Raw genomic sequence first — 13,104 nt, 5'->3', positions numbered from 1 at the left:
ATATAATGATCTTACATTAATTTAAATGAAAATCTGCAAAATTTTGGGACTTGAACCCGAACGTCTTATACAACAATGAAGTAAGGCACAACCACTCCACCTGAAATCCTAGGATAATATCTTTACAACGTGCAAAAATAATATATTTGTTCTATTTTTTATTTTTTTATTTTTAACAAACGCTACTTCAATTGAAAATCTTTTCAATTGAAACTCTATAGTGAATACAGAACTGGAGAAAAAAAATTTCCGAAAAAATGCATCTTCACAGCAACCATCGAACGACAGATTTACAAACTCGATTGCAAAATTAAAAATGCTCAAAACACCAGACCCTTACATAAATCAAATTAATGAAAGAAATTGTAATCTGAGGTGCCAAAATCGAAAACATCTATTTTACAAACCCACATTCATAATGCATAATAAAAAAAAAAATTCCAACTTTTCTATTATATTTGTTTCAATATAAAAACAATTGCACAACTTGGCTCTCATACCACTTGAAGGAATGGAATTCCCATAGCGGAAGTGTGTGAACGCCATGCAAAAAGAATTCAACTTGAAACACTGACAAAACACATAAACATGCTCCTATGGAGGATAAGAAGAAAAGAAAGCTAACCTTTGTAGAACCTCCCAAGAAGTCTCAAACCTTCTGAGGAACACCACGAGTAGAACACAACAGAACCAGACTCAGTTTTTTGGTTTCATCCCAAAACGTTAATAAAAGGGCCAATGCGATAGCCTAGAAGAAAACGACCCAACTTAATACGGTGCCAAAGGTCTCGAAAGCTCGCAGTAACTACTAGGTGGTCTCATTTTGAGTAGTGGGAAAGTTTTTTACCCACAAAAACCGAACAGTGAAGCCCCAGACTAAATTTTTTGGTTCCGTCCCAAAACGTCGAAAAAATGGCCAATGCGATGACTTAGAAGAAAACGATCCAACTTAGAAAGGTGCCAAAGGTCTTAAAAGGTCTCATCTAACTACTGGGTGGTCTCATTTCGAGTAGTACGAAAGTTTTTTGCCCACAAAAGCCGAACGGTGATGCCCCAACTTAATACGGTGTCAAAGGTCTCGAAAGCTCGCACTAACTACTGGGTGGTCTCATTTTGAGTAGTGGGAAAGTTTTTTACCTACAAAAGCCGAACAGTGAAGCTCCAGACTACGTTTTTTGGTTCCGTCCCAAAACTTCGAAAAAAGGGCCAATGCGATGACCTAGAAGAAAACGACCCAACATAGAAAGGTGCCAAAGGTCTTAAAAGGTCTTAAAAGCTCTCATCTAACTACTGGGTGGTCTCATTTCGAGTAGTACGAAAGTCTTTTGCCCACAAAAGTCGAACGGTGATGCCCCAACTTAATACGGTGCCAAAGGTCTCGAAAGCTCGCACTAACTACTGGGTGGTCTCATTTCGAGTAGTACGAAAGTCTTTTGCCCACAAAAGTCGAATGGTGATGCCCCAACTTAATACGGTGCCAAAGGTCTCGAAAGCTCGCACTAACTACTGGGTGGTCTCATTTCGAGTAGTACGAAAGTTTTTTGCCCACAAAAGCTGAACAGTGATGCCCCAGACTCAGTTTTTTGGTTCCGTCCCAACTCGTAAAAAAAAAGGCCTATGCAATGGCTTAGAAGAAAACGACCCAACTTAGAACGGTGCCAAAGGTCTCGAAAGCTCGCATCTAACCACTGGGTGGTCTCATTTTAAATAGTATGCAAGTTTTTTGCTCACAAAAGTCGAACGGTGATGTCCCAGACTCAGTTTTTTGGTTTCGCCCCAAAACGTCGAAAAAATGGCCAATGCGATGGCCTGGAAGGAAACGACCCAACTTAGAACGGTGCCAGAGGTCTCGAAAGCTCGCATCTAACCACTAGGTGGTCTCATTTTGAGTAGTATTAAAGTTTCTTGCCCACAAAAGTCGAACAGTGATGCCCCTGATTCAGTGTTTTGGTTCTATCCTAATTTGTCGAAAAAATGGTCAATGTTGTTTGAATTTTTATCCTAAAACTCGTAATTTGTAATCATATTCTATTCAATAAAACTGTTATTAAGAAATTGAACATTATAATCTTAAATTCAATAAACCAATTCCCGAGGCTATTTTTAAGTAAACTTGAATTTTTTGTTTGAATATGAACGTGGATCAAGTTCGAGTATATAGCCTAAATAGTCTATAGTATATGAATAATGGTTGGACGCCTTATTTAGAGAAACTATGGATGCGGTTCACTTTGTAGTAAGTACAAACAATGTGAGCCTGAATCATTCATGTAGAGACATAAAAGTGGGGGCATCTATATAAAGTGTTTACATAAGACTAAACTATGAATTAGTCATTTTTACATGATAACACCGTTTACTGTTTAAAACTGATTATCTCAATTATCGATGACTTAGGTAACTTAATCTTAATTCTGAGCTAACTTTGAACTCCTGTTCACACGAGATTATCCTTAGATCTGTAAAGGTGAGGGCAGATGACAAGGCGTGAATTGACATGCAAGAAGCAAAAAAAAAAATTATGCAAACAGTAGGTAAGGTAGTTGTCAACTAAGGGTAAAGGGAAGTGATCTTTAAGAGTTACCTCATTTAGCTTCCTATAATCAATACACATGCGCCAACTATTTGAAACACAAGTAGGAACGAACTCACCTTTGCTATTTTCCATGATGGTCATACCGGTATTCTTGGGTACTATATGAATAGGACTTACCCAAGTGCTATGCGGTACCGGATATATGATATCAGCGTATTTAAGCTTCAAGACTTCTTTCTTGACAACTTCCTTCAAGGTGGGATTGAGGCATCTTTGTGGTTGAACTTTATTCTTTGCCCCTTCCTCAAGATGGATACGATGTATACAAAAGGATGGATTAATACCTTTCAAGTCTTCAAGACTCCAACCAATGGCTTGCTTATGTCTTTTTAAGGTTTCAAGTAACCTTGCTTCTTGTTCTTCGGTAAGCTCTTTTGATATTATGAAGGGGTATGTATTCTTTTCTCCTAAGAACACATACTTGAGATGAGAGGGTTGAACCTTAATTTCTATCCCATTTTTCTGCAAAGGTAAAGTGAGTTCATTAGAATTAGAATTGGAATTAAAATTCTCACATTCTTTATGCAAATAGACTTCACAAGGATCATTTTCTAAATCATTCTCTTTTTTTTTTAATTTTCTTATATGGATGCTTGGGTCTTGTTCATTATCAATGCTTATGTCTTTCAAAGTTTGTTCATCTTCATCTTTAATGTCTCTTCCTAGATCAAGTTCTTTACTAGATGCAAAATTATTACCTAAAGCATGTTGTTTATGTGTTGTAACATTGTCAACTAAAGCATGCTCATCATTTATACTAATAACAAATTCTAGGAAGATTGAAAGATCATCATCACTAGGTTTCTCTTTAGAAAATTCATTATCAACATATTCTAAAGTTGCTTGGTCTATAAGCTCATTGAGTTTATCTTGCTCTTCTAATGTTTCTAATGATTCTAAAGTATCGAGTGCACACAATGAAACATGATCATTAGAGGACTTTATATCATCAAAAATATTGAAAGACACAACATCACCATCAAACTCAACACTAAGAAGACCTTTATCAACATTAATTACGGCTTTAGCGGTTTTCAAAAGTGGTCTTCCTAAAAGTATGGTAGGAGATGTACGTGCAAATTCACTGTTCATTTCAATTATGTAAAAATCGGCTGGGACTATTAGATTTTCTACCTTAACTAGGACATCTTCTACAACCCCTAATGGCAAAATAAAAGATCTATCGGCAAGTTGAATACAAATGCTAGTCCTTTCAAGTTCATTCAATCTTAGGTCTTTGAAAACACTAAGTGGCATGACATTAATGGAAGCACCTAAATCAAGCATGACACTAGATATGTCTCTATTTCCTATAGTGCAAGGAAGTGAAAACATACCCAGATCAACACATTTTTTCGGAAGATTCTTCTTTATGAGTGAAGAGACATTTTTACTAACCATTACCTTTTCTTGGCTTCTACTTCTCCTCTTGTTAGTGTGTAACTCCTTAAGAAATTTTGCGTACCTTGGTATGCTTTTTTATTGTTGTCAAGAGGGGTAGATTCACTTCTACCTTCTTGAAAACTTCAAGGAGTTCTTCATCATTCTTGAGTTCTTTCCTTGGTTGAGATAACCTAGAAGGAAAAGGAGGTGGAGGATTATCAATATGGTTATTTGAATCATTGTTAGAAGAAGAAGCATTAGAAAGAGAAGGGTTAGTATGTATCTTGTCTTCTTTTTTGATATTTGAATCACTTCTTTTTAAGTTAGGATCAAAATGAGGTAAAGGAACATCATCATTTTCATTTAAAACCTTACCACTTCTTAAAGTGATAGCACTTACATTAGCATGGTTTGGTTGGGCGGGAAGTTTGCCTTTCCCTTCCGTTTTAAGAAATTGGATTGCCAATTGGTCTAACTTGTTTCCTAACTCTGAGATAGATGCTTTCATGTTTTCCACATCATTTTTAATGGCTCCGGTTGAACTAACGGTATATTCACTCAATTTAGCTAGATTCTTCTCAAAATCACTTTTAAAGTTATTTGAGCTAAAAGCTAGCTTGGAAACTATCTCTTCTAAGTACGTACCTTTTGATGATGATGTTGAAGGAGTGTTGTTATGTTTGGGTTCTTGTGGACCCCATCTAAGACTTGGATCGTCCCTCCATCCAGAGTTGTAAGCATTACTTTGTGAATCATTCCTTCTATATCCTCCTAAGGCACTTACCTCTTTTATCTCAGGACATTGGTCATTATGGTGGCCAAGCAGGCCACATACTCCACATGAAACTACTTTGGGGACCTCTCCTTTCACAAAAGAAGTAAACATTTTAGTAAGTAGATTCACTTGCTCTTTAACAGAGTTATCACAAGACAAAGAAGAGTTCATATCAAGTGTTCTACTAGTAGTAAAGTTTTGAGAATTTTTTGCCATTCTAGAAACTAACCTCTTAGCTTCGGAGGGAGTTTTATCAATCAAGGCTCCTCCTGAAGCGGCATCTATGAAGTCCCTAACCGATGCCAACAACCCCAAATAGAAATATTGCACAATGTCTCTCTCACTTAATTGGTTGTAAGGCAACCTAGCACAAAGTTCATTATACCTCTCCCAATATTCAAACAAAGTTTCATTATTAGATTGCCTAGCACCATAGATTTCTTTTAAGACCGTTTGGGCTCTAGTTATTGGGAAGAATTTTTCTAAGAACCTTTTCTTAAGTTGTTCCCAAGTGGTGATAGTTTGAGGCTCTAAGTTTATAAGCCATCTTTTGGCACTATCGGCAAGGGAAAAGGAAAATGCCCTAAGGTTCAATTGTTCCTCGGTTACCCCATGAGGTCTAAGGAGGTCACATGCCCAAGAAAAATCCCTAAGATGTTTATGTGGGTCTTCTCCATTGGATCCTCTAAAGATAGGTAAGTTTGAGATTAAAACCGACCTAAGGTGAAAATTGGTTGTGGTAGGTGGAATTACTATCCCTATTGGCCTTTGGTGGATATCGGGCTCATATAATTTCCTAAGTGTTTTTTCGGGTGCCTCTTCTCCCATTAGATCATTTAAATTGTTCTCTAAGGAAGGCTCTAAGGGTTCTTCAAGGGATGGTTCAAATGTGAAAATGTGAGGCTCTAAGGATGAACTTACTAACTTTTTCTTTTCTTTCCTTAGTCTTCTTTCATGCAAGGTTATGTCTTCTTCAAATTCTAATCTAGATGCATTGAACAACCTAGTCATGCATTAGAGAAAGCAAAGAAAAAGAAAATATCATGCAAGTTCTTTTTATATATATATATAACAAAAAAAGATTGAAAATCTAATATGCTTTTCTAAAATTACTAGAAAAAAAATTGCAAGCAAAGATTCAAGAAATACTATGTTGTGCCACTCCCCGGCAACGGCGCCATTTTTGACAATGCGTGAATTGACATGCAAGAAGCAAAACAAAATTATGCAAAGAGTAGGTAAGGTCACGAAAATTTATTTATAGTTTACCCTTGATTTTACCGTAAAAGCAAGCAAGCAAGGGTGTCGAACCCAAGAGAGTGATCGATTTTTCCTTGAATGAAGTGCTTGGAAATATAGAGATTAGTAACAAAAGGAAATAAAAGTGTTGAAAACAAATTGGGGAAAATTGTAGGAGGGAATGAGAAGGAAAGTTTGGTATGGAAAACAACTCACAAAAGAGGGAGATAATAGATATTGAATACCAAGGTGGTAAGTGACGCATGAACTTAGGCTTACATCAAATCTTATCATTGAATCAAAGAAGGTAAGGAAATTGAATTATGCATAGCTTTAAAAGAGAATTTGATTCAAGATTTCCTTGCAAGATCAAACTGCTTGATCTTGTTTGATCTTGGAAGGAATTATTGAATCAAAATTCAAAAAAAAAGTAAAGAATTTCAAAGGGTTTAGTTTGATCATTGCAATTCTAACTAAACTCATTATTCTTTTCTTTAAAAGAAAACAGAAGTTGGATCAACAACTTTATATTCAAGGAATCAAAGAGAAATTAATTTGTGCACAAAAAAAAAATGAAACTTACTTTCAAGAATTACCCAAAAACAATTGAAATCCAAAAGAGGCATTACTCAGTCCTAAAATTGGGAGAGATAAAATGAAGAATCATGTAAATTTTGTATATAAGCAAGCAAATCAACTAATCCTACATTAATTGAAATACTAGGGGTAAATTGCTTACAATATTGAACCAAAAAATCCATAAAATCAAGAATCAAGATTACAAAATTCAATAAAATTGAATTAAACATCCAACACTTGCTGCAATTTATTGATGGTTCTAACAAAAATTACATGAAAATTAAGGACTAATCAAACCCTAATTGTAAAGAAAAATGTAATTAATCAAATTCTCAAATATTGGAAAGTTGAAGATAAAAAAGTATAGAGTGAGGGTAGAGAAATTGGAATTTGGGAGGAATTTTGGAGGGTATTGTGAATTGTATTCAAATTGAATGTGAAATTAGGAGTTATTAGGTGTATTTATAGGGAGAATCAGAGAAAATAGGCCAATGTGTATTTCTAAGCCCATATCCAAGAAGAAAAGATGAAAATTTGAGTAGTTTCGGAAGTTTGGATATTAATTACAAAAGTGCCACAGAAAAATGGAAAAATAAAATAAAATTGCGTTGGCTGAGATTCGAACTGGGGTGGCTGAGAGGCGCGCGCGCTGAGATCACGCCGCGTGGCGCAAGGAGAATCGTCGGATTGTTGAAGACATGGATTGGGGAAGTATGTAGTGAATATTATGCGTGAAGGGAGATTCGACCCCTGATCTCGAGGCTAGGCGTGCGCGGCTGAGGGGTTGACACGTGTCAACCTTCTTCAATATTTACGAAAATGCCCCTTAGGTTTAATTTGCCTATTCTCCTTCGTTTGAACTCCAATTTAGGTCATTTTTGTGTCCTTGGATTCGTATCATAGTCTACTTTTTTATCTTCTGTATAAAAATATAAAAATATTGAAAATATGCATGATAAGAATTAAAAATAGACTATCTTTAAAAGGGTCAATACCAAAAAAGGGTCAATGTCACAGCCTCGAAAGAAATGACCAAACTTAGAACAATATCGAAGGTCTCGAAAGCTCACATATAACTATTGGGTGGTCTCATTTTGAGTAGTATTAAAGTTTATTGCCCACAACGGCCAAAACGTGATGTCCGAGACTCAGTTTTTTAGTTTCGTCTCAAAATGTTGAAAAGAAGGCTAATGTTACAGTCTAGAAAGAAACTACCTAACTTAGAATGATGTCGAACGTCTCGAAAGCTCACATATAACTATTGGGTGGTCTCATTCTGAGTAGTATAAAAGTTTCTTGCCCACAAAGGTCGAATGGTGATCCCCTAGGTTTCATTTTTTAGTTTCGTCCCAAAACGTTGAAAAAAAGGTAAATGTTACAGTCTAGAAAGAAACTATCCAACTTAGAACGATGACAAAGGTCTTGAAAGCCCACGTCTAACTACTGGGTGGTCTAATTCTGAGTAGTATTAAAGTTTCTTGCCCACAAAAGCCTAGCGGTGATGCTCCATACTCAGTTTTTTAGTTCCGTCCCGAAACGTCGAAAAAAGTGTCAATGCCACAGCCTCAAAAGAAACTACCCAACTTAGGACGATATCGAAGGTCTCGAAAGCTCACATATAACTATTGGGTGGTCTCATCCTGAGTAGTATTAAAGTTTTTTGCCCACAAAGGCTGAATGGTGATGCCCCAGACTCAGTTTTTTAGTTCTGTCCCAAAACGTTGAAATAAATGTCAATTTTACGGTCTAAAAAGAAACTACCCAACTTAGAACGATTTCAAAGGTCTCAAAAGCTCACATCTATCTACTGGGCGGTCTAATTCTGAGTAGTATTAAAGTTTCTTGCCCACAAAAGCCTAGCGGTGATGCCCATACTCAGTTTTTTAGTTCCGTCTTAAAATGTCGAAAAAATGCCCAATGCTACGACCTCGAAAGAAACTACCCAACTTGGAACAATGTCAAAGGTCTTGAAAGCTCACATCTAACTACTGGGTGATATTATTCTAAGTAGTATTAAAGTTTCTTGTCAACAAAAGTCGAGCGGTAATGCCCCATACTCAGTTTTTTAGTTCTGTCTCAAAATGTCAAAAAAAAGGTTAATGCTACGGCTTCGAAAGAAACTACCCAACTTAGAATGATGTCAAAGGTCTTGAATGCTCACATCTAACGACTGGGTGATCTCATTGTGAGTAGTATTAAAGTTTCTTGCCCACAAAAGTCGAACGGTAATATCCCAGACTCAATTTTTTAGTTCCGTCCCAAAACGCAAAAAAAATGGCCAATGCTACGGCCTCGAAAGAAACTACCCAACTTATAACGATGTGAAAGGTCTCCAAAGCTCACATCTAATAACTAAGTGGTCTCATTCTTAGTAGTATTAAATTTTTTTGTCCACAAAAGCCAAACGGTGATGCTCTAGACTCAGTTTTTTAGTTTCGTCCCAAAATATTGAAAAAATGGTCAATGTTACGGCCTTGAAAGAAGCTATCCAACTTAGAACGATGTCAAAGGTCTCGAAAGCTCACGTCTAACTACTGGGTGGTCTCATTCAGAGTAGTATTAAAGTTTTTTAGTTCCGTCCCAAATCGTCGAAAAAAGGGTCAATGCTACGGCCTCGTGAAAATTTATCATATAAATTAAATTTTGGATATGATTCAAAATTAATGCATGAGAGATAAACAATTTGAATAAGTTCAAATATTAATAATGTGAATTTAATTCATATTAAAACTCTTAATTATGAAAAAAAACTATATTTGAATATGATTCAAATTTAATATAACATAATTAATTTAGCTATTAATTAGTTAGAGAATTAATTGATGGTTTAGTTTTATTTAATTAAATTTGATTTAATTAAATCTATAAGATTGCACAGATATTCATTCAAATAAGATTTGAATGAAATATTAATTATATATGATTTAATTAATTATTAACTAATTGATTAATTAATAGATTTGGTAATAGAATCTCATGATTCTTCCTCCTCCTTTTCCTATTCTTAAAAATAAATAGAGTTATAAATATCTAGAAGAAAACGGTTTCTTCAACGAAATTCATCCATAAAAAAGGCAAAGACTTTCTCTCTGCAAAAAGAAAAGAGTTTCTCTAAAACATTTTTTCCATCCCAACTGGTTCTCATAAACCAACCTCATCCTAGATGATAGGAAGGTCTCTAACGGGTGTTTTCAATTCAGTAATTTGTGAATTTAGAGACTTCATCGAAAGTAAGTTCTCTGTATCCTTTAATTTAAAAACATGCTTAGTTTTTAATTTATAATTTTGATTCTAAAATTTTGCCAGTGTACTGATATTTTAAGATACCTAAATTAATTTGAGAAACAGTTCTTTAAATTTTTCCGCTGTCATAGGGCTTTTATCCCTTCAAGGATGGAATTCACTAATTTCCTACTTTAGGGTAAGTAGATGAATGTTCTCTTAAATGGTGTCTCCAAGTCTTGAACATGGGGCCATATTCTCTCTATGGCACGAGAGAGGTTTATGTTTATTGGTAGGACCATAAACATGTTGTTCATTGGAGGAGCACTAGTATTTAAGGATTTAACCCTGGAGTAAAACAGTAAATTGACCTAGCAGGTGTTACGAACACTTATGAAGGACTAACTTACTGTTATTGGTATATATCCATTGACACAAAAATATATCTACAGTGAGAAAAGTTCAGTTGTGAGTCTTTAGTGGAGTGTACACACAGTTAACGAATATTGATTAATGTAGTTAATGAGATTAGCCAATTAATCTTATAGTAGCTTTTGATTTGTAGGTCCATTAGGTCCCCTTCCTAGCTCGTAAAGGATAAAGAGGTTTATTTATATTGAATGTAATTTGAAATGTTCAAAATTAGTTTAATATATAGTGATACATTATAATATAAAGTTTGTGAAACTTTATTATATAGATTTAATTTTGGATATGATTCAAAATTAATTTATGAGAGATAAAACATTAAACAATTTTAATTTAATGTGAATTGGATTCAAATTATTAGTTATGAGATAAACTTATATTTTAATATAATTTAAATTTAATTTAAGTTAAATAAAAGATATTTAATTCAGTTATTAATTAATTGAAGAATTAAATAATAATTTAGTTTTATTTAATTAAATTTGATTTAATTAAATATATAAGATATTGGACCGAGATTTGAATGAAATATTAATTAAATATAATTTAATTAATTATATTAATATAAATCTATAAAATATTTGAGAGATATTTATTCAAATAAGATTTGAATGAGATATTAATTAAATATGATTTAATTAATTATTAACTAATTGGTTAATTGTTAATTAATTAGTATAATTGAGAATAGAATCTCGTGATTCTCTCCTACTCATTTTCCTGGAAGGAAATAGACTTATAAATATCTATAAGAAAATAATTTTCTTTAAGGAAATTCATAAAAAAAAAAAGTAAGACTTTTTCTCTATGCAAAAAAAAAAAAATCTCTCAAATATCTCTAAACATTTTCTCATCCTAATTGGTTACCACAAACCAATTTCATTCCAGAGGATAGGAAGGTCTCCAACGGATAGTGTCCCCAATTTGGTGATTTGTAGATTCAGATACGTCATTGAAAGTAAGTTCTCTGCATCTTTTAATTTAAAAGCATGTTTAGCTTTTATTTAGAATTTTGATTTTAAAATTTTGTTAATGTACTAGTATTTTAAGATTCCCAAATTAATTTGAGTAATAGTTCTTTAAATTGTTTCATTGCCATAGGACTTTTATCCCTTCATGTTCGAACTTTTGGGATTTATATTCAAAACATGTCTAAATGTGGTTCCGAACTTGTGCATACTTGGGAACACTAACCACTTCCTCCTAACCCTATCACCTATCGTCCTTTAAATCAATCTCTTTAATCTTTCATATTCATGAGTATTGAATAGGAAATTTTTTAGATCAATTACAAATTGTCACACAATTTACTAAATTAATAATTAAAAGTATAAGTAATTAAATTTGGAACTAATTAAAAAATTGACATGAGTCCCAAATTAAAATTGATTGAAAACGTAATTTAGCCAATTTTATTAATGACACGTGTTTTCATCATAACCGTTAGATCAAGTTAATTATTTTTGGTTCAACTAAATATTTTTTACTTAGACTAAGTTCAATTATGCCATAAAAATTAAGTTTAATTGAGCCTAAAGGCTAACTATGATCCAAATCTATGTGGTTGGAGTCCATGGATCTAGTCTTTAGACCAACCAGGCTCAAGCCCATAAAGCCCACTATAAAACTCTATACATAGAAGAGTTCTCTTCATTTGTAAGGTTGAAATTTTTTTGCTTCAGAAAGTTTAAAAAGAATTCTCTCAAGAGCTAGAAGACTCCTTAACTTCTGAAGTCGATCGCTTTCGAAGATTGAAGCTCCTTTGAAGATATAAGCATTCTTCCAAGACTCCAACTTCTACAAGTTTTCTTCCAATACCCCAACCTCAAGAACATCACGTGCTCCGATTCCTCAAATCAAGCGTCGTAAGTATCCAATCGAGAGATAATCAGAGGATCAAATTATAGAGATCAAACCACATCGCATCAAATCAATGAAAATGCAACATCAACTCAAGTTCAACTCCACAAACCAAATTTCTCTAGAAAAAACCCACATGTGAACAGTGAGATTTAATACTTCTCTTGTTTTATTTTTAAATAAATAATATATATATCATTATGCATCTTTTTTCTTTTTTATTGTATTAAATTCAAGCATGGTATCTAGCTCTATTGTGATAATGAAGGGTGTGTGTAAAATAAAACTGCGAGAAAAAAAAAAACTATTCAGTACTTTCTCTATGTGATATATAACAATAAACTTATATATATATTTGATTCTATTGTGGTATGGTCCATTACTAATTATAAAAACTTGTTATATTTGTAGACATTTTGTATGATTTTCTCATTTAAAACAGTTTACTTAAAATATATCAACAATATAATTTTTTTGGTTATATAATCTATAGCAAAAATTTTAAATTTTATCACTAATAGTTATTGTCACTTATATGTTACAATGATAGAAGTCTATCAATAACTATCATCAATAGAATCCAAAATTTTGCTATACCTTGTAAATATTTTAATTTATTTTGCTATTTTAAAAAATGTTCCTAATTTATTTATTTTATTATGAAGTTTGTAATAGATATATGTTGGAGGTTGATATATAATATTTGAGTTTTATGAAGTTTTAGTTATTTATATGTGTTATGGACTAAGCATTTTAAGTTAGTGAAAGATATAGTTTTAAAAAATAAAATAAATATATAACCCGATAGATCAAACATTGGTATATAATGATAATAGAAGTTTATTAGGAATGGTTTTCTTTTTTTCTTTTTCCTGCCATACATGCAATTTTTTAACATTTAGGGAGCATTTGACAACTTAGGTAATTTGAGAGAGTTGAATTGGTGGTGTATAAAAAAGCAATTCATAGTTTGGTTCATCAATAATTAAAGAGGTTTATAATCTTGGCATCAACTCACATT

This window comes from Cucumis sativus, chromosome 6 (assembly GCF_000004075.3).
Source record: "Cucumis sativus cultivar 9930 chromosome 6, Cucumber_9930_V3, whole genome shotgun sequence".
Classification (NCBI taxonomy): domain Eukaryota; kingdom Viridiplantae; phylum Streptophyta; class Magnoliopsida; order Cucurbitales; family Cucurbitaceae; genus Cucumis; species Cucumis sativus.
This window is presented reverse-complemented; position numbering follows the sequence as displayed.